This window comes from Capsicum annuum, chromosome 2 (assembly GCF_002878395.1).
Source record: "Capsicum annuum cultivar UCD-10X-F1 chromosome 2, UCD10Xv1.1, whole genome shotgun sequence".
Taxonomy (NCBI): domain Eukaryota; kingdom Viridiplantae; phylum Streptophyta; class Magnoliopsida; order Solanales; family Solanaceae; genus Capsicum; species Capsicum annuum.
Window position 1 is genome coordinate 106,705,131 of NC_061112.1, and position 26,066 is coordinate 106,731,196.

General features: G+C 36.5%; 1 pseudogene; it reads left to right on the plus strand.

Annotated features, from left to right (window-relative positions):
* Nucleotides 1-867: 867 nt before the first annotated feature.
* Nucleotides 868-1,903, plus strand: LOC124895951 (annotated as a pseudogene).
* Nucleotides 1,904-26,066: the final 24,163 nt, after the last annotated feature.

Sequence of the window (26,066 nt, forward strand, 5' to 3'; positions counted from 1 at the left end):
ACCATGAGGAGAAGATAAGGTCTTTTGGCAATAGAAGGTATATTACTATTGATTCTTTGGCCATTTTGTTTTTGAATTATAAACTGACGAGGCATTACTAGATGCTTCTAATCAATAGAACACAAAGAAGAAGATAAAAAAAACGGTCCTAATGAGCTTGATCAAAGGAAAGGTTATGATGAACATCTATTTGAGTCGATTATTTCCAAGATCTAATTCCATTTTTTCTTATGTAGGGGAAACGCGTTAAAATCTGAAGTTTTACGCTGAAGGGAAGAAATATTCTTGGTGGATGCAGGACTTGGGACTCCCAGAATTTATATGCAAGATGATCCTATAAGAGTTCCAATCAACCGAGACACCAGGTTTAAAAATAGGAGGGATTCCTGGATCTAGTGGAGGGTGAATCACTTATCAAAGAAAAGATTTTGGAGATATTCTTCATCTATCTAGTGGTTGGTGAATCACTGATCAAAGAGCGAGCAGCTTCCAGGTTTAATGATTTGGTAGGATCTATAAATATAGTGGCTGGTGAACTGCTTCTTCTTCTTCCACAAGGATTCAGACAAAACCAAAATTGGATGGAACTAAAAAAGATTTGGTAAAAGAGCACAAAGGTCAAAGGCTTTATTATTAAGAAAGTAAAAGGAGGTTATTTAGTAGCCTTCATAGGTTTCATTACTTTTCTTCCATTCCATCGCAGAAGGAAAAGGATATCAAATGATCAATTCACCATTGAGAAAATTAACCTCAAAAAGACTAATATTGTGGTGTGGATCTCTCTAGGAATGGAAAAGGGGTGCTTCAGATCAGGTGTAACCACTAGTGATAGGGAAAAAATAGAGGGGAAGGACAAAGGAAAGAGCGATGTCTGCATTAAGATTTAAAACTTGTCATCTACTTTCAGGAAATTGTTAGAACGGAGAACTTATAGTAATACAATGTTGTATTCTTCGAAGATTGAGGAACAATAAGAGATATATTAAGAGAAAGATTTATTCTAATAAAACTCTTAACATTTACATCCAATCACAAACTACATGAATGTTGTCCCTTTTTTATGGAGATTTACCTATCAGAATTATGAACAAGGGAAGAGAACGAACTTCATATATCTATTTTATACTCAATCCAGGAACAATATAGAATGTTATCTCGATTTGTGTCCATTTTTGTGAAATTATTCCTCAAGCAAGGTAGCCGATAAGTCATCAAAGGGTTTGTGTAAATAATAAAATGGTTAACGTTACTCAATTTATACTCTCCCATGGTGATATAATATATTTTCAAGAAAATGATGTGAGAACCCATGGTGAAGAAATAAAGATATCCTTCTGTATTGAAATCTTAGTTGATAAGATAATAGAAAAATTCCTGGATCACCCATAGAGAAGAACTAAAACAGAATGGTACCGCCTATTCAAAACTAAGAGGGGATAACACCTACTACTGAAATCCTGTTTTTCATAACAGTTGCATTCTTTTATGCAAGAAGGATTCTTAGAAAGAATAAAGAAGTATGGATCCAAAAAAGTATGCTTAGGTAGTTCTTTTGCTGAGCACAAAATAATGAAGAGGAATTTGTATCATTTCAAATCCCTATTCTTATCGAATAGAAAGAAAGAGAAAAACTAAAATATTCCTACTCGAATAAGAAGTCCTATAGTTAACAACTCTTCTTTCTATAGTAATTCGACCTATTTCTCCACATGTCCCTCAGTTTACTAAAAAGAACAAAATAAAAAGGATCAAACTACCTACTTATTAGTCGGAGGTGAATCATAGAACACCAAAAGCTATGGAATCTTATGGACCTAACATAGGTCACATACCTCATGTCATAAGATTGAAAGAGCCAAACCTTCTTCTTTGAAGCAGAAAGGGACGTGGCCAAAACATATAAAGATCGATGTAGTTGCTCATAGGGAGATATCTATCCAGATAGAAGATAGTCTAGGTCGATTCATAGATAGATCTCTCTCCATATAGATAGGCATCCCTATGGATAGATATAAAAATACAAATCCATCTAGATCTTGATTCACTATTTCCATATTTTTTTCTTTTTTCTAATTGATTGTCTTTTCTTGTATTGGTGACAAGATTTCGTTTTGAATCTTAATGCAGAAGCATTCAGCCACTTGACTTGAAGGAAAGAAAACATTATTTTTTTCATTCTTTTCTTATGAGGTCATGTACAACAACCTTAACCACACAATCCTAGGCTAGGCCTACCCCATTCTTAGAGGATTTGTATGAGGCGCAAGCTCCACATATGGCTTTAAAGTCAAGCATTTCCAGCAATGGGGCTTAGGGACAAATATGGTGATTGGTTTAGCTAGGGCGCCTGGCCTACTACAGGCACCTGTAGGTATTAGTGTATGAGACCTCGATCTACAAACTAACGTATGGGACTCACTCTTTACTTGCTAATAGAGAGGGGAAACATATCATGTCATAAGAGCAAGGTGAGGGTTGGAACCCTACTGTGAGAGGGATGCTTCGTGAGATGGGATTTTAGATATGAGGCTTTTTGTAAAAGCTAAGTGAATTTCTTGCCACCTAACCCAACAACTGATGAGAAGGCCTTATGGAGTAAAAGGAAGCGTGTACGTTGTCACACTTACTTCCTTCTAAAGATGCCTATAGGATGAGCCAGATATAGCAGAGAAACGATTGGGGAGTGGGTTTCCTACTGGAAGGGGGACAGGAGACGCCCATATCAAGGCACATCATGACCCACAGGCAATATCAGCGAGACCTGGGAAAGCAACCCAATTGGTTGTCAGAGGATCCAAAGTACCTACAGCCTCCTGAACTTCATATTAATTATTTTGGAAAGAAAAGGGAAGGGATCTTTTTCTAGTAATGGAAAAAAAGAAGCATATTTCACTCGACACAACCTAACGATACATCCAATGCCAATGATTTGTGCCTTGAATACGTTGCTAGATCTCTATTCTAGAAAGCTATACAGGTAACAATGAACGTGTTTTGACCCTGGGCTTCTCTTTCATTACTTGTTTCACGATAAGACAACTGTATCTGCATTAGTCAAAGTGATAGTTAATATTCTTTGAATAAAACTCCATTAAACCACTATTTAAAAGGGATAATAGAGGAGTTGTTGAACAACCTAAGGTCTTTTTCTATACAGAACGTAACTAACTACCTGCAAATTCTGACCTGGACCCTTCTATTTCTATTAGTTTCTCCCTGATGTTCTTTATCATATAAAGTCCAAATTAAGGCCGAAACGAACAAATTCATTGGTTGTCTTTCAACGTATTTCTTAAGTGTGATGTATGTGCCTTGTTCAAATAGAATATTCTTATCGTTTAGCAGCATTCAAATGGTTTATCTTAGAAATCAAATTCCTGAGTATAGGACTTTTGCTAGCTAATTTACCGAGTAAGTTAGTAAGGGATTGAGGGATACCTTTGCCCAACTCTTACCACAGGCTAGCTTCGACAAATGTCAGAGTGGATCCAATTCTTTGATTCAATTATTTTTAAAATTCCAACCCTGCATGTGGATGCAGAAAATCGTGTGAATGGCATATGCAAGATTGGGGATAGACAACAAAAGTTCATTTAGTATAGTCATCTAGGAAGTACTAGTTAGGTATTTCATACTGGGAATGTTGTTCCACACAATTGGTAGTCTACCTTCAACATCTAATTCTTCCTTCGTTACAAGGTCCAACACTTATTGCACAACTAAACACTCGCCTTATTGCGTTGTGAAATTCACTCGATCTAGGAATCCTGTTAGTCGTACTAACATCTTGAAGTCCTCTCTTGAAGGATAACCCCCAAACCCCAACCAAGAAGCAACACTAAGATGCTTTCTTTCTATTTTTTTGGTTAAAACATCGCATAATATAGTGATATTACCCGGTCCACAGCTATGGAGTCCACTTTCCCTTAAAAACATCTCACCGAGTGCATTTGTACTATAGCTTCAAAATAAAATAGATCCTTGTTTGGGTGTTCGGGTGGTGCCCTCGTCTGGTTTACTATCATCTTTTCACCACCACTAGACTACTTTAGCCCACAATAATTATCTTGGATCTCTCTATCCCTGGTCTAACTTCCCTTGTGAGTTGCCACCCTCTTGTACTACGCTACTATAACAAATAAAACTACTAAAGATAGACTAGAACATTTCTTATGTCAAACCATTCGATTTAATTGAATGCAATCTCTGATGTCAATGCCACAAAAAAGGGATATATACAATGAATAGAATATACCGGTGGAGTATTTAAAAGCATCTACAAAGCAAACAATGAGAAAAGTCGATCATAGATCCCATATGATACCTTGTACCCTTACCCAACCTTGTCTCTCGCTTGTCGACTTGAGTCGATCTAACTTTCGATTGAGGACTACAGGTGAAAAATGTTTGTAGCATCAATTTCTTTCGATGTACATCTCACCCAAAACAAAATACCAGCAAACATAAGCTGTCAACTCATATGTACATCTACTCCTTGATAAAACAAAAGTCATTTGATCCTTTATAAAAATGTGTACTCATCATGGTCTTCTTTCAACCTACCGCACCCATATTCCTAATCATCCCTGGGATCAGAATAAGGATAGATAGTCATGGATGATTTTCTCAGCTACATAGTATATGAATCAAAGATTTCCTAGCAAGAGGCTAGACACTATCAAACCATGTGATAGGGAAAAATGAGTAACTTTCTAGGTTCTACCATTATAGGGTCAAAAATAGTAACAAAAAATGGAATAGTAGTGACGCCTGATTCACTATAGTACCATTGCCACTAGGGCATACATCCTCGTATCGCCTACTAGATACATACATTATACACCTACTTCTTCTATCGATGGAAATATTGAAGCATGTCTCCCTATAGCTTTGACTTCCAGAGGTTGGAAAGAAGGAAGGTGATTGGGCCTATCAAAAAATGAACAAGTTTGCAACTTGTCAAAGCTTGGTGGCAGGTTTTGTTAGAGAAAAATGTTTTTAGTAGGAGTCTCATCTGGGTAGCTGGTTCAGTCACTTTCGAGAACTCAGATTGACGGGTAGTGAAATAACATACTCGTATGATTGATTTAAAGTCAGCCACATGGCCTTTGAATCTTTGGACGGGTATGCTAGAAAGGATGTTTCGATGTTTACTTAGATCATACGCGTATAAAATAATTTACAAGTAAACATTTGATGTTTATTTTTTGAAGAAGCCTAAAGGTTTTCCCGTCTTGCTTAGGACTGGACAACTTTTAGGTTATTACACTACTTGGGACCATAATAAAGACAGGGAAGTCAATTGTTGCCTCTAAAAAGGCTCGGATACCGCCTAAACAAGTGCAAGGCAGTACTTCCAAGGAAGCTAGCATAGAAATAGGGAATACATCTAGTATTTACTAAGGAAAGATGGTGTAGGAAGGTCCCACTAATATGAATGTTATTGAACCCAAATATTAAAATCCATGCAAAGAAAAGCTTCTACATCCATTGCTACTGCAAGACCACCAACAGGGGGAGATGAGCGACATGTGGGCCCTACACACTTAGAATAGCCTCACCAAGAGTCTACATAGGCCCAGGAGTTATTTTGTTTTATCTTACGGATGATGATAAGGAGGATTTACTCACTAATAAAGATGCAATAAGATGAGAAAGAGGTTTTTAGTTTGAGATAGACTAGAAACAGTAAAAGAGGAAAGTTCCCTAACCTACGCAAGCCTAAGAGAAGAGAGTTCAGTCTACGAAGGGTATGGGTTAACAGTCTAGATCAGTCTCACGCAGGCCACAGAGAAAGAATGGCTGAAAATAGAAAGCCTATCTAAGAGGGGAAGCAAAGTAGCTGCTCAATAAAGTTAGGCATTTCATAAAAAGGCATAGCTGCAATTCCGCTAGGGTTTCAGTCCATCTTCAATGAACCAATCAAAGCACCTAAGATCTACCTGCTAATTTGTCATATCTTTTGAAAAAGGTACCTGTAAAAAAACATTTGATGCAAAGGAGGAAGGAGGAAGGGCTGCATTACTAACGTAAATACTACCATTAACAAACTCGTAACGACATCTAAGGGTGGTCGTTACTAATAAAATAAGCAAGCTTCTTCCTAATAATGGAATGAAGATTAGACAAATTATTCTATATTATTATTATTATTTTTCAAATTCTTCAGAGTTAGATTTCCTGCAATAGAAAGATTGGGAACATGGGAGTTATTAGGTGCAAAAGTGGCAGTCTTATCTAACAATATTTATAGTCGGGTTGGATGAAAAGAAAGCTCCTAAATGTTATTATCTTGTAAGGGTATATGCGAGATCTCTTTAAGCAATTGTCGGTTACCTTTATTGAGGATTGAGATCTAGCTTAAGTTGCTTGTGCTAGACTTCTAGCAGGAGTTTATTGAGATCCAGTTGTTGTCCTTTTTGCATATCATGCTAAGGATTTTTTGATGGTTTTAGTTGGAGGCCATTTTATTGAATTTAATGGACTATCAGGGTTAGCAGGCGTGGATATCTATTCTCCCATGTATATAAGCTAAGGGGCATAGCATTTACTAAAATGATTTTCATAAGCTTACTTTAAGTAATGGGACTACCCTAATAGGTAGTTCACTTCGGGTAAGCAAGTGAATTAAGCTCCCCCACCTAGTTCCCTTGTAAATAAAGTGTACTAGTAGGGCATAGTTCCCTCAAGCTGGTGTTTCCTTTGCTATCGGTCTAGGTAATCCAATAACATAGGAAGAAATTTTACATTTATTTCCAGGGGAGAAGAAACCCTATGCATAGTGATAAAGGCGTAAGACCTCCAACTCAAATAAAGGGAGTGAGGTTAACTCCAGTCCCTTCCCCCGTCATCTAGACCAACAGTAAAAACAACTGAAATTGTCCAGAAATAAAAAAAACTACAATAAAACCATTGGGAATAAAAAAAGTAAGAAAATCTATATTCTTATATGTAACTAGCCCTAGGAGAGTGGTACTCTAGTGCATAAACTTATTTCAAGAAAAAAGGGGGAAATGAAAATAAAATTGGAAATCAATCACTGTCCTATGATATTGACTTATTGTTATTATTATTAAGAAATACCACAATCTATTAAGTTGGTTATAGTAGACTAGGTATCCATAAAACTTTAAATCAAAAGGTCATACTCCGCCAACTACGTTTGGTTATAGCTCTATCTCGATTTGTTTCATTTGTTTTCAAATCTGTTAGAATCACATGATAGCTTTACCTGGGATCATAAAACACTATTCTATTAGGTCACGAACTCATGCCCCATCCTCTCTGACCGAGTTGCTAGATCTTCTATCTATTTGATTGACCCTAAATCTAGAAAGACTACCCTACTTCGACTGAGAGTATCTTTTCCTGGAAACACTTATTGCGTACTTGACTTATAGGCTTTATCCCATTTTTCTCTAGGCTAGTTCATTCCCAGAAGAGCAAACTAGTTGAATCGAGGATCCTTAAGAAAGAAGGGTTATTCCTTCAGGTTCGTCCCAATGGATATCTCTTCTCTCAAACAACAACCTAAGGAATCTCTCTTTCCACCTGGTATTTGAGGGATAAGGTCTTCTGGAAACCTTTTGTAATGGACAAACCAAGTCAAAGAAAGAAGCGACTCCCCTAGGATTAGAGAAGCTTAATTTCAAACATTAGGAGTGTAGTTCTAACTAGTACTGCTGAGGAGCGATTCCTCTAAATATTAAGTATGAGTTCAACTTTCCTTCCTTCAAAGAATAAATTCAGGGAGTGAGGATCCAGAAAGAATATTTTCATACCTTAAACCTATAGCTATTAACAGTCCACAACTTTAGTTTTTTCAACACTGAGAAGTGAAGAGCTCAAGGTCAGGCAAGGCAGTCTAAGAGGCTATGAAATAGTTGCCTCAAAATAAGGGGTTATATATGATTAACCATTTATAGACAACTTTATAGATTTCTTTATGTTTCTTCGACAATATATTTTCATTTCCCTAAGATCGTGGAGAAGACATATCCAGTCCAATGAATTTTCATCCATTATGTTTTGGCTCAAACGGGTACCAACGGTCGTGTTATATATAGGATAGCTAAGATAAAAGCTATGTTATTATGTGTGAAGCCTTTTAGAAAAGCCCTTGCTTTCTCATATTGTCTAATTGAAGTGAAGTAATGTACCTATACCCGGGGCTAGAAAAAAAAGAAAAATATCTCTCTTGTATGGAGAGTTTCCCCCCTAAGGCATCCATAGGCCCTAAAAATTTGACTTCATATGCTTGTAGGGGTCTACTCATTTTCCTTCAATACTTCCGTTAGAGGAATAGGCCGCAAAGGAAGGGCTTCCAACCATAATGCCTCCATAGACGGGTGGTGTGCTCTATTCTTAGTATTGCGTAGTGTAACGCCCCGGAAAATGGATCCCGGAGCATCACATGGTGCTTGGGGCTACGAGTAGGCCCAAGCTAACCCTTTGAGCCATTTTCATTCAGTTAACACAAATCAACGAGGTTTCCATAACTAACCCTCAAATATCAACAGAGTAATCATCCTCCAAGAATAAAAGAATTTCAAAAAGATAACAAAATACGACTTATTAGTTAACTCCCAACATCTATACTAGTATGACAAGCCTCTAAGAAAATCAATAAAACTAGCGAGCCATTGAGACATGCCCCAACTGACTCATACTCAGTTATCAAATGTAAAACATTCTGTGAAACCAACATCAGATATCACATCCTCAGAACATGAGGACTCACCACAACAAAGGATGTAGAACAACGTGCCCGAAGAACCACTATCGAACCTGGAACTAAGCACCTGAACCTACATTCCAAGAAAATTTAGGAGGTGGGGTCCTTGGCCGGCATCTTACTCTCAAGGAGGTGGGGTCCTGCAGTGACCTACTCATTGTTGTGTTTCCTCAACCCAAGGAAGGCCATTTGGTGAGGAATATTATTTTATGGATGATAAAGCATGGTAGAAAATCCAATCATCGGAGGAGACTGTACTGCTTTCATCAAATGATGCTTGTGGGCTGAGCTATTTCCATTCCAAGTAGTGCCCCAATTTGGCCTGGCCATTCGGGACGAGATTCACATAGAGACTACTGCTATCTGGGAATCTCTTTTTTTGTTAGCTAGCGAGGGTAGGCTTTCTTATAGTAGTCTCGCGGCGGCCTTTGAATGGTCATCCTATCTCATCTTAAGTTTACTATTCTTGTATGTAGATAACCATCTCAGCTTCACATGAAAGCCTTTTCAATTTGAAATAATGGCTAAAAAGGCACTCATCAGTCAACTTAGCCCCTTTTCTATTTTTCTTTACCGCCTATTAAGAGAATAGGTCCTGAAAAAGTAGCCCGACTTTCATCATCTATACTAGCTGCCATGAAAGAACCAATAGAAAGGATTTCAATGCCCATGTCCAACTAGTCAAGTGGCTGAACACCCCTTCCTAGATAAGAAGTAGAATGCATCATCCCCTACAACCCTTTCATCTTTCGTGGACTTTCACAAAATAAAAACGGGCATCATCATCGTATGCTCCACTTTTGCTGCCCTAATTTGAATCCCATAGTACTCCTATGGACAATATGTCACACAACTTACTTAAACAACCTAAAGGCTTGGCCCATCCCATTTATAGAATGACCCCTTATGGCATGACTTAGTTAGTTATTGATAAGATTCAAACCAAGATGGGTTAGGTCTCTAAAAGCATAGTTCTTTCCCCCCCCCCCTCTTTGAGCTTGTCCATTCTTTGGGTGATCTCTTACTCTCACATTTAAGTGTTTGCTTGTTGTTTAGTCTAGTGAGTGAGATTTTTTCTCATTACATTCACCTCCAAGGTTCGTTACACCTGTATAGTAGTAGGACCCTTGTGCCCCAGCCCTTGATAAGATAAAACAGACTGCCTTATGACCCACAATGAAAAATTAACCTTGTAATGAGATACGAGCATTCTCTATGCTGATGTTTCATCCGGTCTATTCCCAAGTTAGGTTAGGGAAATATTCGAGTGATTGTCTTCACGGATCCAAATGCGCTCATAAGGTACACAATAAGAATAAGACCAATAGAGACTTCATAAAGGACCATTGGAGTAGTAGATCATAATGCTCCTAGAAAGACATATTTCAAATATAGAGAAGTGAGAGTTCCCAAAAAATAAGTACTTTTTCATATCCTTCTATGAAAGATATGATCATGTACTTTGTCACCCCCACCGTGCTTATGGCTCTATAACCCAAACCAACTTGCTCAAGCCCCATATCATTCCTTTCTATTCCTTGGTAAGCAAACAATGGGAGCATGGGGTGATATCTACTTTTGACTAATAGAAAGCATCTCTCTTTTATCCCGCCCGACCAAACTCACCAAAAAAATCACAATAGAAAAAGTTCTTCTTTCTGAGAGAGTAGCATCAGAAACATCTTTATCTGATGAGGAGGATTCATTTTCGGCTCCTCAAAAATAATGTTAGGATCAGCTGTCTCATCCTTGAAATCCATAAAGAAAAGAGAGATAGAATGAAATCACTTTGTTTCAGTAACATATCTAATTAGACTAAAAAGGATTTGAAGAGCTATCAGGATCATTCACATAAATTTTAGTGAACTATTAAAGCTATCAGTATAATTGATCAGAAAATTACCAATGGATTTCAATAGGCTTCTTTTATTTTTGAATTTTCCTGCGACAAGTCCTAGCATCAGTATGAGTTCGTTGACCGCGTATGGTTAATCCATCTTGAGGACGAATTCTATGATAATGAGAAATTGAAATAAATCGTTCAATATCTGATCATTCTCACCTCTTAAATTTCCAATGAACAACATGATCTTGACATGTCATTTGTTCACTTTGGTTGATTTCATACTTAGTTAATTCTTTTATCTATATGTTCCCACTGATACCTAATCGATAGCGAACTTGAATTGCTTTTTCCAGGCCAATTCCATCAATTTTTGTTGAGGCAATTCTTACTTGTTCATCGCCAACTAATCTAGCTGTTGAACTATATAAAATTCTTAATCCTTCTTTTTACTAGTCTTCTTGGATGGAATCATAAATGGGTTGTCTCCTCTTTGATGATCTTTTCTATTGGTTACTATGAGCAGTCTTAAATTCGACCCTAATTTCTTTCTTCATATTCTAAATGTAAGAACCCATAAAATTCTTAGCTTAATTCAGTCCTTTAATCTTGCCAAAGGGGTCCTAGACTTAAGTATACATACTTAGCTTTATTTTAGCCTTCAAAAGTTTGAAATTGTATTTTGTGACCTTTATGTCCGTTAAAAGTCGATATCTAATTTAATTCATGATCAATAATGTCAAAAGGGGTTCCTGGATGAGTTTCAGATTTTTTAGACCTCGTTTAGACTATGTTCTACCGAACAAAATAGTGGACCAATGCGATGTTGGTACGCGGTGTCGTCTATTGCGTTGGTTAATATTTTTCCCAGCTACCAGTGTCAATTCCTAGTGAATCGGTGTGATGTTGGTGCATCACATAGGTTATCGCATTGATGGCCTTGATGCGTCGTGTCAGCCATAGCGTTACTGGACAATTTTTAGTCATTAAAAGGCCACGTCCTTAGGGGGTAAATAGGTCTTTTTTCCCAACCTTAATCCCCCAAAATACAAAATTAAACCATTTGGAGAGCAAGTATAATCATTCTCTCACAAATCCCCTCAAGAACAAAACTTAGGGATAACAATAAAAGAATCAAATTCCAAGATATTTCACCATAAATCATCAAAAAACTCTCCACTAAGGTATGCACAGTGTTCATTCATGAATTCCTTTCATCCATGAAGCTCAACAATCTATTTTTAAATATAAAAATTGTGTATTTATGAATTTCCATGATTGAGTTGAATTGAATTCATGCTCCTGTTATTGTTGGGTTTTTAGTTCATGAATTAAATTACAAGTTCCAAGAATTAATCCTAGTATGTATTGAATTACATGACATTCATGATAAACTCTTAAATTTGCTAGTTGATTATTGCAATCATGTGAATTCTAACTATTTCTGATTTAATGAACAAGTATGCTCCTCATATGTTTGATAAATTGTCTATTAGAATGAAATAATACCATTATAGCATGTTAACATGAAATCCCCAATTATGTACAACCTAATGCCTGCCATGTATTTGATGAAATGCTTTAGTGAGTGAATTATGACATATTTATATGCATTCCTACTCATGCACAAGATTATTATTATCAAGTTTTTCATGAAAATCCCCAATGATTGTATTATGAATTGTTAACTATCATCATGTGTTCAACAACTGTCATGTCCTATTTACATTTATGTTATCAAGTCCTGGGGATATTTAACACTAAAAATTTAGCTATATGCCTAGAGCCAGTGTCCGTTTTTCAAGATACTCTCAGTCAAACCATGATCAGTAGAATTCAGTCAGTCACATAACTGAGGAAAACTCAATATATTTAGTATCAGTCCAGTCCTACTCAGTAACCTTAGTAATCTCAATAATCTCAATAATATCAGTCAACTATCAGATCCCAATAGTATTACTTTAGTCAACAAAACTCAATAAGATTAGTGTAGTTCAGTACAATATCATCATATTTAGTGTCTATTCAGTTGGAAGTAGGATTCAACACCGAGTGAACTCAAGTGTGGGAACACAGACTTACTGTAGAGGGTGTGATTCTTTGAAGAAATCCTTGCATTCTAGAACTATGTAGCCAACATAGGTTGAGAAATCAACACTAACATTTGAGGGTTGACGAGGTGGATTAACATTGACAGATGAGACTCCCATCATTCTCTTTTAGGGACACTAACAGATGAGGGTCACTCACAGCTTGTCCTTACTAGTGGCGCGGTATTGACACACTTTAAATTGGGGTTACATACTAGACACCAACTAAGCTATATTATCGTATTTGGGGCATGTCGGTTAGATGAATTCTCCCATAGTTTCAGTCTCAGAGCTCAGGATTGTTAGATAGAGTCAATCAGCTCAGTAAAGAACTTAGATAGTCCTATAAAATTTAGGACTGTCAAATACAGTCACTTTGCTCAGTACGAAACTCAGTTATTTCCCTTAGAATGAGGATTGTTAGATATAGTCACACGATATCAGTTTTACCTACTATCAGTAACTCATGTTATTAGTATTCAGACTTAGTAGTCCGTATTATCACAATCTTAGTTATAGTTATGTATTCGTGCCCGTATTCTCACATTCATTTTATTCATTCAATTAGTATATCATCCTACCTTACTTGCATACCAGTACATTGAAATGTATTAGCGCATTCGCGCTATGATGTTTTATAACATAGGTTAAGAAGTATGAGCTCTAGAGCATCCTTAGCGATTCGGCTTTCAGCAGTCACAGTCTATGGTGAGTCCTCATTATTCAAAGACAAGATTATTTCATTATTTCATGATTTCAATACTTAGATATTTAAGTGGATGGAATTAGTTGGGGGATTGTCCTATCAACTCCTTTTTCAGATAGTTCAACATTAGAGGCTTTCAGACTAGAGTATTTCAGATGGTTGTTTTCAGTTTTGGTATTATTATACCTTGTCCAGATATTATTTTATCAGTTATGTTTCAGTTTTGAACCTTATGTCCTTAAAATATATATATTCCATATTATTTTTATAGCATGTTATACAGTGCTCTATTATAGATATCAGTCATGGGTTAGCTTGTGGTCCTTTGAGATTATGAGCACTGTGTAGTGTTCTGGTTATAGTAAATCGGGGAATTACAAAATTTTTATTAGAGCCTAAGGTTCAACAGTGTCCTAGGAAGTCTGAAAGCTGCATTTATAGAGTCTTATACATGGGTGTGTTGCGTGCCACACTTATGGATAGGAGGCTATGAGATGTTTTAGGAATAATTTCCCTTTTTTTAGTATTCATGTCATGCTAGAAAGCATGAGCCCAGTTAAACTCTTAGTCTAATTCTTTTCTCTTCCATTTATATAATATGTCTCCCAAAAGAAGAAATGGGAATCAATCAGCATCTCAACACATCCAGGTAGATCCTCTGGACGAGCATGTCTCTCATAAAAAATCTAGAGCTGCATTCACTACTCTTTCTAACTCAATCACAGCCCAGAATGAATGACCAATTGTCATTTCAGTCGATCTAGTGGCCAATACTGCTGCATCTAGGATTCGAGACTTCACTCAAATGAATACTCTTTCTTTTATTGGGTCTAAGTTAGATAGGGCCACTTGGGAATTCCTTGATTAGGTGCAAAAGATTAAAGATATCATGGGCTGAATGGTAGTAAGAGTGCTGAGATGGCTACATATCAGTTGTAGTATGTGGCTCACACTTGGTTTAAGTAGTGGAAAGAAGTGAGGGTTGCAGATTTAGGGACCATAGAATGGTATGAGTATGCCACTGCTTTTCTGGATAGATTATTTCCCCTAGAGCTGAGAAAAGCTAAGGTGTTATAATTTATCAACCTTGAGCACGACAACATGATAGTGAAAGAGTATTCTTTTAAGTTTACTCAACTATATAGATATGCCCTCAGGTGGTTACAGATAGTAGGTATAAGATGAGTAAGTTTGTATCTGGGATAAATGATAGCATGGTCAATAAGTGCAGGACCGTGATGCTGATTAGTGATATGGACATAGCCAGGCTTACGGTCCATGCTCAATAGATAGAAGATCAGAAGAATAAGAAGAGAGAGAAGCAGAATAAGAGAGGTAGTACAGGTGATGTGTAAGCAGATGCTAACATATTTGAGGTGTTCAATAAGAAATAATTGCAAAGTATTAACCAACTTTTGTTGTTTTTGATTTTCTTATATTTTTTATTGCAGAAAAAGTCAAGATGCAAGAGAACCAACAATAATGGAGGCAAAAGAGTTGAAATATGATACAAATAGAATATAAGTGTGGCTAACGATATTCATAATAAGTCATCAGCCCTGTGATAAGCTATCAGAGACGTCACCAACCTTGGCAGTGTCAGAGAAATTAAGGTAAAAATCTGATGACATTTGTGATAGGTCATTAAGAGTGTGATAAGGCATTAGAAATACCATCAGGCTAGGTAGCGAATGGGAACTATGGGTATGGCTTTGTACTGATGCTAGATGTTTAACGATGCAAAAGATGGTAGGAAATTTTTCTAATTTCATTGTTTTACATTTTGTCTATTAGTTGCAAATAATAGATCCCTCCTTAGGTTTGTTTGCTTGAACTGAGAAATAATCTAAAGGTAGCGAATTATTAATGGGGATTTGGGAAGGTTAAGCTTTCATCTAATGGTTAATGTTGTAACAAGATTAATCTACCTGAGATAACATCCTATTATGAAATATAAATTCCCTAATTTGAGACAATTAGGAAATAAATTGGCTGAATTAGTTGAGAAACATTTAGATATATCTTTGACAAAGATAATCTACTGCTTCTGCCTACTGCAAGAATCTTGAAATACTAGTGTCTGTCAAATACCATTGCCCATAGACAACATAACTCTGGTTTTCCATCAAACCTTGATTACAATTATTTAAACTAAATTGACCAATAATTTCTGGTTAAACAACAAAACCCCTATTTATAGGAAACCAATAATTACCAGTTGATTTTCTCACAAAAGACTATAAATTTACACCATATTCCTTGTGGGATTCGACCCCAACCTAATTGGGTTTTATATTGACAATGATCGCTTACATTCTCATATGAGAGGTGTACTTTGAGCATTATCAAAAATGGCTCCGTTGCCAGGGAATATAGTTGTAAATTTAAGTTTGTGTGTGCTAATTAACTGTTAGTTAAGTTTCCTGATTTTATGTTTATTTATTATTTTTGTTTGATTTCAGGACCATAGTGGGGTATTCCAAAAAATAGAAGTTCTGGAGATTCATTATTACCATTTAATCCAGAACCACAACTAATCGAAAGAATGGCAGACCAATATAAGGCTGACATATTGGCAGCCTTGGCTAGAACTCAAGTGAATAGGCCGAATAACGGGAAGCAAGCATATCACCCAAACCCTGAGGATGAGGAATTGGGAGATGAGGAGTTGCTGCATCATCGAAACCTAAGGAGAGCTGAATAAATAGCTACACCAGTGCAGCATATCGATAGGAGTCATCCATTCAGAAGAAGGTAGGAGCACCAACCTGTCCAATATGAGCTAAATGATGATGATGATGATGGAATGGATGGAGCAGGTGTAATGGGTGCTATCATTCCTCCAACCTTAGCGCAGAGAGAAAAGTTTAGCATTATGAGTACAATGATTAAACTCCTTAATCTCAAGGGGTTGTTTGGTGGCCTACCCGGTGATGATCCGAACATGTACTTGGTGAACTTTTCCACCATCTGCAAATCATTAGATAACCCAAGAGTGGGTTAGAATTTTATCCGATTGAGATTCTTTCCATTGTCTCTATCTGGGGAGGAAACCATGTGGTTAAATGAGATGACGCCTGACTCCATAACACACAGTAACTAAAAGTGGCTTTCCTAGAAAGGTTCTTTTCATCTTTCAAGAGGATGCAACTGAGGGACGAGATCAGCAATTTAAGATAGCTCCCTATAGAAGCTTTGCATGAGACTTGGGGAAGATTTTAAAAAAAACTGACGCAGAATCCAAACCCCAACATAACGGATATACACTTGATGGAGACTTTGTGCAGAGCTCTTAACTATGTGACAAAGTCAATCGTTGATAATGCTGCTGGTGGTTCATTTATTGAACTTACATTCTCAGAAGCTTCTGAGATTTTGGATCAGATGACTAAATAGAGTGGGGCATAGCATACTAGGGATTCTGTGGTAGCAAGCCCCACTATGTCTATTGGTGTGACTGGAAAACAATACAAAAGAGATAAGGAGCGAGACTAATATATGGCCAATTTGAAGACTCAGATGAACTTTTTGACCAAGCATTTACTGTCAGGTAATATTGAGAAAGTTAAGGATGGGGGGTCACAAGGCAAGGCTATGTCTGACTCAGAAGAAGAAGCAAACTACTTGTATAATCAGGGGGTTTCCGAGGCAATAGCCAAAGAAACCAAGGTCAGAACTACTATAAGAATCCTTGTTATAGAGATAGAGAGCAAGGCAACTTGAGAAGCAGTAATGACAAGAGTGGTTTATATGTGCCTCTTGAAAACTGAGAGGTTGTTTTAACTAGCTCAGGGAAGATGTCCATGGAGGATATGATGACCAAATTGTTGAAAAGAGTGAAGAAAACCAACTCTGGGGTGACTATGATGAAGAATGACTTCTATGATATGAGCTAGTTGGTAACATCACACTCCACTTCTATCAAGAAGTTGGAGCAACAAATGAGTCAACTTTCTGTAGCACCAAACAAGAGAAAGAATGGTACTTTACCTAGTGATATGATTCAAAATCTGCAAAAAGATGGCTCATGTATGGCGATTAATATTAGGAGTGGTAAGATATTACCTGGCCCTTCTGTGAGCAAAAATATAGTTGATGAGATGATTGTTGATGAATATGAAGAGAATGGTCCAGTGGAGTCTAAGAAGATGGATAGTTCTGCTGATACTATAGAAAAGGGAAGAGAAAAGGAGAAGGAGGTAGTGGTCACTCCTATCCCAAGACCACCACCTTCCTTTCAACAACGATTGAAGAAGAAAGTTGAGGATGTAAAATTTAGTAAGTTCCTGGCAATGCTAAAGCAACTGGCAGTAAATGTGCCATTGGTTGAGGCACTCAAACAAATACAAAGATATGTTAAGTTTATGAAGGATTTGGTGACTAAGAAAAGGGCAATAATTTGTGAGCCGATAGAAAACCTCCACCATTTTAATGTTTCATTTCTTCACGATCATTAGTACAGAAAAAAAACCTTAAAACCGAGAGCGCTTACTATTCCTTATACGATGGGGTCTTTGGAGTTTAGTAAGGCTTTATATGATCTGGGAGCGAGCAATAATTTGATGCCGCTATCTATGTATAGGAAGTTTGGTTTGGGGGATCCTACACCCACAAACATGTGACTTGTGATGGCAGACAAGTCTGTTAAATGACTATTGGTATTTTACATGATGTGCTGGAAAAGGTGGCTGACTTTATTCTTTCTGTTGACTTTGTGGTCCTCAACTGTGATATGGACTTCAAAGTACCCATTATTTTAGTTAGGACATTCTTAGCAATGAAAAGAGTAATAATTGGCATGGAGCTCAATGAGCTTAGGTTTAGAGTCATTGAAAAGGAAGCAAGATTTGAAATGCACTCATCTATGGTTCAACAAAAGCAGATGAGTATGTTCTTAATCGTGGATGTATTGTATGAGGATGATAAGAGGTATCATCATGGTGTCTTAACAAAGTCTGAGTTGTCAATATAACCAAGTTGTGCCGCGATACTAAATTAGGCGCTATTGGGAGGCAACCCAAAGTTTTTTATGTTTTATTTAGAAGTTTTTTCATTTATGTAGTTAGGTTTTAGTAAAAAGAAGGTAAAACTATTGTAATCAGCATGATAAAGCTGATGACATCTCTAAAATGCTATCACAATTTTGATGAGCTATCAGAAATGTCGTTAGGATAAGTCAGAGCCATGTTCTGTTAAAGCTGAAGACATTTGTGATGGGCTATTAGACATCTGATAAGCCATCAGAAAATCCAAAAGAAGGCAATGTTCTGTCTAAAGCTGACGGCATGTCTGACAGGTTTTCACAACCCTGATATATTTCTAGTGAGATGGCAGAGACTAAATATGCCGTCAGTTAATTTTTGGGCCTGAAATTAAAAATGAGTTACCTTTTAACCTTCCCACTTTTTATTTCTTTCGTCAAGTTAGTTTATTTACTTACTTTTTCAAATTATTCTCAAGTAAACTAAGGAAAATACAATTCCTTGTAAGAGCAAGTTTGAAGTCAAAATTAAGAACTTTCACTTTCAACTTGCTGCTCCCTCTCACTCGATTCATCCAAGATAAATTAGCCAAGTTAAAGTTTACAATCAGGTAAATCTTTTAACTCAGTTTCTCATTTCTTTTGGGTAATTATAGAGAAGTAACTTCTATCTTAGTTTCATGGGTTGTTAGCTAAAAATTGGCAAAGCATTGTGTGAAACTTCGAAAATATGGTTAATGTTCCACATAGTGCATAAAATCATAATACTTAGCTTAACAACAAAACTCAACTTGAAGTTGAGAAGAAATTTGGATTAAAAAAATCAAAGGAAAATTAAATTAGGGTTGTGTTCTAAGCTGACGACATGGCTGATAAGATATCATATTTGTGATGGCTTATCAGGCATGCCATCATAATTTAGAAATAAATTATAGTGATTTATTTTTTTCTAATCAAGGGTGATGTATATTAAGGCCTCAAAGGTGTCCTAGCGCTTTGGTGAATCAAAACATTCCTTATTGATTGAATTCTGGAGAAGGATTTTGGTATAGTCAACTTCAAATTAACATATATATTTTTACACTAATAATTTTTGATATCATGACCCACCAATATATATATATTTGAATTACCTTTCCACCCAAATCTAATATCGGAGCAAAAAATTATGCCTATTTTACTCCAACGTGTCAGCCTGGAAAAATGTGTGACAACATTTTGTGACGGCTTTTCATAGGTCTGATGGCTTGTCTCAAAATGTCATCATACTTAGGCAGAAAATCACAAAATCCACCCTTTTGTGATGACATTTTGTGATGGCTTGTCACAGGTCTGATGGTTTGTCACAAATGTCGATAGCTATTTTTTTTTTCAGCAATTAAGGGATGTTTTTGCAAGGGCTTTTTGGTATTTTCACCTTGTTTTCCCACTTCTATATATATGTAAAGCAAAGAGAAAACCTCATTTTTTCCTCTTCTTCCATTATTCTCTAAAAAGACCAAGAAAACTAGGGTTTCAAATTTCCTTCATCAAAAATCCAAATCTTTCTTCAAGATCCAATCATAGATCTTACAAGTGGGTTTAAGATTCAAGGTTGACAAGACAAAAGTTTCAAGAAACCTTCAAGAGATTATCAAGGCTTTTGTTTTCCAATCCAAGAATATTCAAGAAACTCTAGAGCTCTTCCAAGATTCAAGTTTTTGAGGTATGCTAGATGTTTTTTCTTGGGTCCCTTTCACCCAAGAAGCCCAAGAACCCTTTTTTCAAAAATATAAGATTTGATATTTTGGTGTTTCATGATTTTACTTGAATGAAAGTTCATGATGTTGTGATGATTGAATTGTGAGCCATGTTTTAGCACACAAGAGGCAAGCTTTGATCTTGATATGAGCTGTATTAAATTATTTCCATGTCGAATTCGTAAATATACATGTTGGTTAAGGAAATCATGATGTTTAGGTGTACTATTTGTGGTATGACCAAAGCATGTTCTCTATGTGTTTGACAAAATGCTTGTGTAAAGAGAATAGTGCCGTATAACATGTAAATGATGGAATCCCCAATTATGAGTATGTTTATGTATGTCAAGTGTTTATTGAAAGATTTAAGTCAATGAATTACGATATATGGCATGTATTTCTAACCATGAGCATTCTTTGTTGAATTAAACTAAAGAACATCATCATGCATACTTTATGTGAAATATGTCCATAATCTTCAAGTGACTAGCGAGAATTGTATTGTGATTTATAGTCATTATGGTTATGTTGATGTTGGTCATGAATTCAAGGAGTCATGTCATCATCAGTTTCCTTCTATAGAGTCCTAGGGGTACTTGTACCCCAAAAATATAGTTGTGTGCCTAGAGCCAAGTTAGTTTCAAGATAATTTAAGTCTTGCTATGATCAGTAGAACTTAGTCAGTGACTAATCATTAAGAAAACTCAGTAATCTCAGTATTCAGTCTAATCAAGCTCAGTGCTCAACTCAGATCTCAGCAGTATTCAGTGTCCAGTCAAGATTTCAGTAAAGCTCAGTAAGATACGAAACTCAGTAACAATGAGATAGAGAGTAGAATTCAGCAGTACTTCATTAGATATGGAACCAAGAAAACTCAGTCCGATCAGTTAAATAATATGGTCAATAACAAATTTAGCTCAGTCTAAGCTCAGTTAAGAATCAATTTAGAGTCTTTCAGTTGGGAGTTAGAACTAGCAATGGGAGAGTGCAGGAATGATGGCTTTTCCTTCATAGAGATAGAGTTGTTAGTAGCAATCCCTAAACTCCAAAATTTCTTAGCCAGTGCAGGATGAGGGCTCACCCATCACATAAAGGCTTGACTACCTGCAGGAGTCCCCATATCCTTAGGCTTGACTTCCTCTTGAGGGTCATCCGTCAGAGAGGCTTGACCACAGAAGTAAATTTAACAATGGCTCGATATTGACACCCTTCTAGCTGGGGTTAAAGGTTGGACCCCATAGATTCGAGGCATGTCGTTTAAGTGAGAACTCTTACAGTTTCAGTATCAAAAAATTAGTACTCAAAAATCAATACCAATGTTATAAGAGAATTCAGAGATCACTCGCTAGATAGGCTTGATCTCAGGAGCAGTCTTTTCTTTTTGTTATCAGAGGATTTGAAGATCACCCGCTAGATAGGCTTGATCTCAGAAATGATTATTTCATATCATTATCAATAGAATATTGAGATCACCCATTAGATAGGCTTGATCTCAGTATCAGATTCAGTGAAGTATTCTCTTTATCAGTTCAAGATATCACCCATTAGACAGGCTTGATCTCAGTGTCAGATTCAGTAAAGTATTCTTCTTATCAATTCCATAGATCACCTTTTAGATAGTCCTGATCTCAAGATTCAGTTATTCCTACTCCTTAGCCAAATTTTAGAGATCATCCACTAGATAGGTTTGATCTAAGATTCATCTAGTTTATACTAATAAGATTAGACTTATTTGTTGACATTAGTAGACTTAGTTATTCAGTATTCTAGAGTTAGTGAATTTAGATATTAGTTTCAGAAGCTCCAGGTACTTAGAATTTCAGAGTTCAGTTGTCAACTTTGGTAGAGCCGATATATATTCTCCTTATATTCTTATTCCAGCTAATGCATATAATTCAAATAGTTATGTTCATGCATAAGACCCTGTATTCAGCCTTACCCCATCTGCATACTCAGTAAATTCCAACATATACAGTATGGTGTTTTATTTTACACCATAGGTTCAGAGGCACAAGATCCAGAGTAACTTTAGAAGTCCATGCACAGCCAGCAGCAGTAGATGTAGCAGAGAGCCTTCATCATTAGAGAAGGCTTCTTATTTTAATTTCGTATTTTTTTTTTTATTTTCAATAGACAGAGTTAGTTGGGGACCTGTCCTATCAACTCTACAGCTTAGATAGTGTAGAGGCTTTTCAGACAAATGTATCAATATTTAGTTTTTAGTGTGAAATATTTTAGATGTTTGAACCTTATGGAGAGTTTCCACATTTATTATCTATATTATAAGATGACTAGGTACAAATATCAGAAGAGGGTTAGCTTATAGTCCTTTGGGGTTACATGCATCATATGACATTCCAATTTTAGAGATTTGGGGTGTTACATTAACTGTGTGATCTTGGGTACTAATTGAGTGTTCTCTTTTACAACAGGTCTTATCATGCCACCTAAAAGAAAGAGTACCAAAGTAGAAAAGAAAGTAACTAAGGAGAGTGGACCTCAGAGACTCTTTAATGAGGGGTTCGATTATGAGGACGAGGAATGAAAGAAGAGGAGTCCAAAAGCACCTTCACCACCTCCTACAATTGAGGTGGAAAAGAGTGAAGAAACTGGCATTGAGGAAATTACTCCATCTAACCATACAGCTTCTGAGCAAACGATCTCTGAATAACCTAAATTTGAACACTCTGAATCCGAGAAAGCTGAATTTGAACATTCTTAATTTTGACCAAACTAAAGCTGAGGAAACATTGTCTGAGTGACATCTTTAGAATAATTGGATGATGAAAAATCTCCAATACAGGGAAATCTAGTGAAATGTAAGAACCTTGAGTTTCGAGATAGTTCTAGGTGGCACATTCCCAGGGTAGAAAGAATCTTCTTTAATGGTATTCTCAAACTAAGAAAAGATCCATTAAAAGGCCAATTTCTAAAGAGGATAAGACTATCAGAAAAGGCTTGAGCAGGTACCCTGAATTGGAACAGAAATTTAGAGACTACGGCTTGGGATGGACCACAAGAGGAGGAGTGATTTTTTCCTATGCTAGTCCAGGAGTTCTACTGAACTACCAGGTTGCACTAGAAAATATATACAAGGAAGGATAAAAATGTAGCAGATCAGCCTTTGATAGAGAAAGTTGGAGTACAGGGTATGATGGTGATCTCTCAGATATGACAATCGACAGATTCATTCATGGCCCTGTATTCACCTCTTAGACCACTTCTCCTACATTATACACTCGTTTGAGACATCGTGAAAATCAGTACAAGTAGTTAGACACCCTCATAGCTGAAGAAGAACCTGAATTTCTAACCAACCGAACCGAGCTAATCTTCAAGTCCTCTCTAACTCTAGAGGTAAGATTTTGGTGGGGTGTAGTACGCACCCATTTGATGCCGACTGAGGAAGACAATATCCTTGGTGACAATAAATCAATACTAGTTGTAAGCCTTATGGCTAAACTCTCTTTAAAATTTGGAGAGATTATAGCTGAAAAGATAAAAATTCGGGTGTCAAGATCCGACAATGCATACCCACACCCATGTCTGATTACAAGGTTGTACGAGGCGGCTGATATACCTGAGGTTGCTGGCATAGATCAAGATTTGCTCACCAAGAAACTTACAACCCCATCCAAAATGATAAAAATCAGCTGAGGCAGACACTTGACAAGTGAGTAGGGGTTGCAGAAGATCCAGTAGTTGCAGGTACTAGTTTAGCACCTACTATGGAGGTGTATGATTTTGAGACTATACAACAAACACCTTCAGCATAAACAAATTCAGTGCCTAAGAACGCACAAAACCCTTCAGGTGTTGTTGGATCCACAAAATTCACATTCAACCCACCAAATTTCAGAAGAGTAGCTAAACATCAAAATGGTGTGAGGCTCAGCTATAACTTTTTTCCAAGAAATTTTTTCCTACAGTAGATAAGAGAATTAAGGTGACACTTAAGCCTTACCGAGCCTTTCGAGGTCAGATTGATGAATTAGAGAACTAATTTAATAAACGGTTAAGAAAATATCAGACTCAGACTTTACACAGTTTAGATCAACTCTGGATAAGGTAAAGGCAGATATTGGAGTGTTACTGCAACACCAACTGATGGTGTCAGTAGATCCTGTGGCTAAAGAATTTGAAGGTGAAATCCCCTTGCTTTTTCTCACTAGGGAACAAGTGGATAAAAATAAAGAAAGAAAAAGATAAAAACAAAGGTAAAAGAAAAAGAACAGATGATGAGGAAAAGAGTAGGGGAGAAAGTAGAGCAAGGAGGAAAGCAGAAAAAATAGAGGTAAAAAGGGCAATGCAAGCCTCTAGAGAAGAAGCAGAGAAAAGGGAGGAGGACCTTTGACCTAGTGATGCAGGAGCCTCATCTAGTGGAACTCCTCCAGCTATTGTAATGGATGAGCCAGCACAGTAGCAGGCTCCAAATGTGGGTTTCCCAGCTGAGGGCACTGATGTAGGGTCGAGAACCCACGATCCACATGCTTGATCTACTCAAGGTATACCCTAAGCCTTAATTCAGTTTTTGTTTGATTTCTAATATGAGTGGAAAGAGACTTCTTTCCTTTGAGGGCACACTGGATATATTGCTAGTTGCTAACATATTTGGATAGTGTAATATTGGTGCATACATGGTTGTTGTTGATGCATTGATGCTATAACTTGATTCCTGTGTGTTGTACAATTGTTCTTCAATAGTATACACAGTTGAGTTTGAACTGATTGACCTTGGAGAATGTAGATGTGTTTTGAGATAATATGAATGATTGACTGCTAATTGTACTTTGTATCCCCTTAGTTATGTTTTGGTAGCTTGAGGACAACCGATTGTTTTAAGTTGAGGGTGTTGATGTGTAAGAATATGATAACACATTTGAGGCTTTTAACGAGAAATAATTGTAAAGTCATAAGCAACTTTTGTTATTTTTGATTGTTTTATATTTGTTATTGCAGAAAAAGTCAAGATGCAAGAGAACCAACAATAATGGAGGCAAAAGAGTTGAAATTTGATGCAAATAGAATGGAAGTGTGGCTAAAGACATTCCTAATAAGTCATCTGCCCTATGATAAGCTATCAGAGATGTTGTCAAGCTTGGTAGTGTCAGAGAAATTGAGGTAAAAATGTAATGACATTTATAATACGTCATCAGGAGTGTGATAAGGCATCATAAATATCATCAGGCTTATGTAGCAAGTGGGATTTTGAGTGAAGAAGTGAGGACAACTCTAATAAGTTGTTACAATCCTAATAAGTCATCGAAAACAACGATTACTTAATCAGAAGATGTCAAGACTGAAGAAGGATCTGACAATATTCCTGATAAGTCATCAGGATCCTGATAAGGAGTTACGAATGTCGTCAACTATTCGATAGAATTACTGAACTCTGTGATTTTGTTTCCATATTTACGTTGAACTTTTTAAAGCATTGTTTAGGGTTTTCTTAGAAATGATCAAACATTAGATCATTGAGGAGAAGAGAAGTGACATTTATTATTTCTCTATCTAGTTTTGGATATACTTTGATCATTAATTTTGGAGGTTGTTATCATTGTTATTTTGGGTTTTCTACTGTGATCTAAATTCAAGAAACACTTCTTTAATTTCCATTCTTTCTGTAAGTTAATCTTCTCAATTATGAATTAAAATTGTTGTTTTGTTCTTCACATCATAAGTGGCTAACTCCCTTATCCCGAGTTATAGGATCTATGGGTATGGTTTTGTATTGATGCTAGGTGTTTAAATAATCAAAAGGTACTAGGAACTTCTTGTAATTCAGTTGTTTTTCATTTTCTATATTGGTTGCAAATAATAGATCTCTACTTAGGTTTGTTTCCTCGAACTGAGAAATAAACTAAAGGAAGCAAATAATTAAAAGGGATTTAGGAAGGTTAAGCTCTCATCTAATGGTTAATGTTGTAACAAGATTAATCTACCTAAGATAACATCCTGTTATGAAATATATAT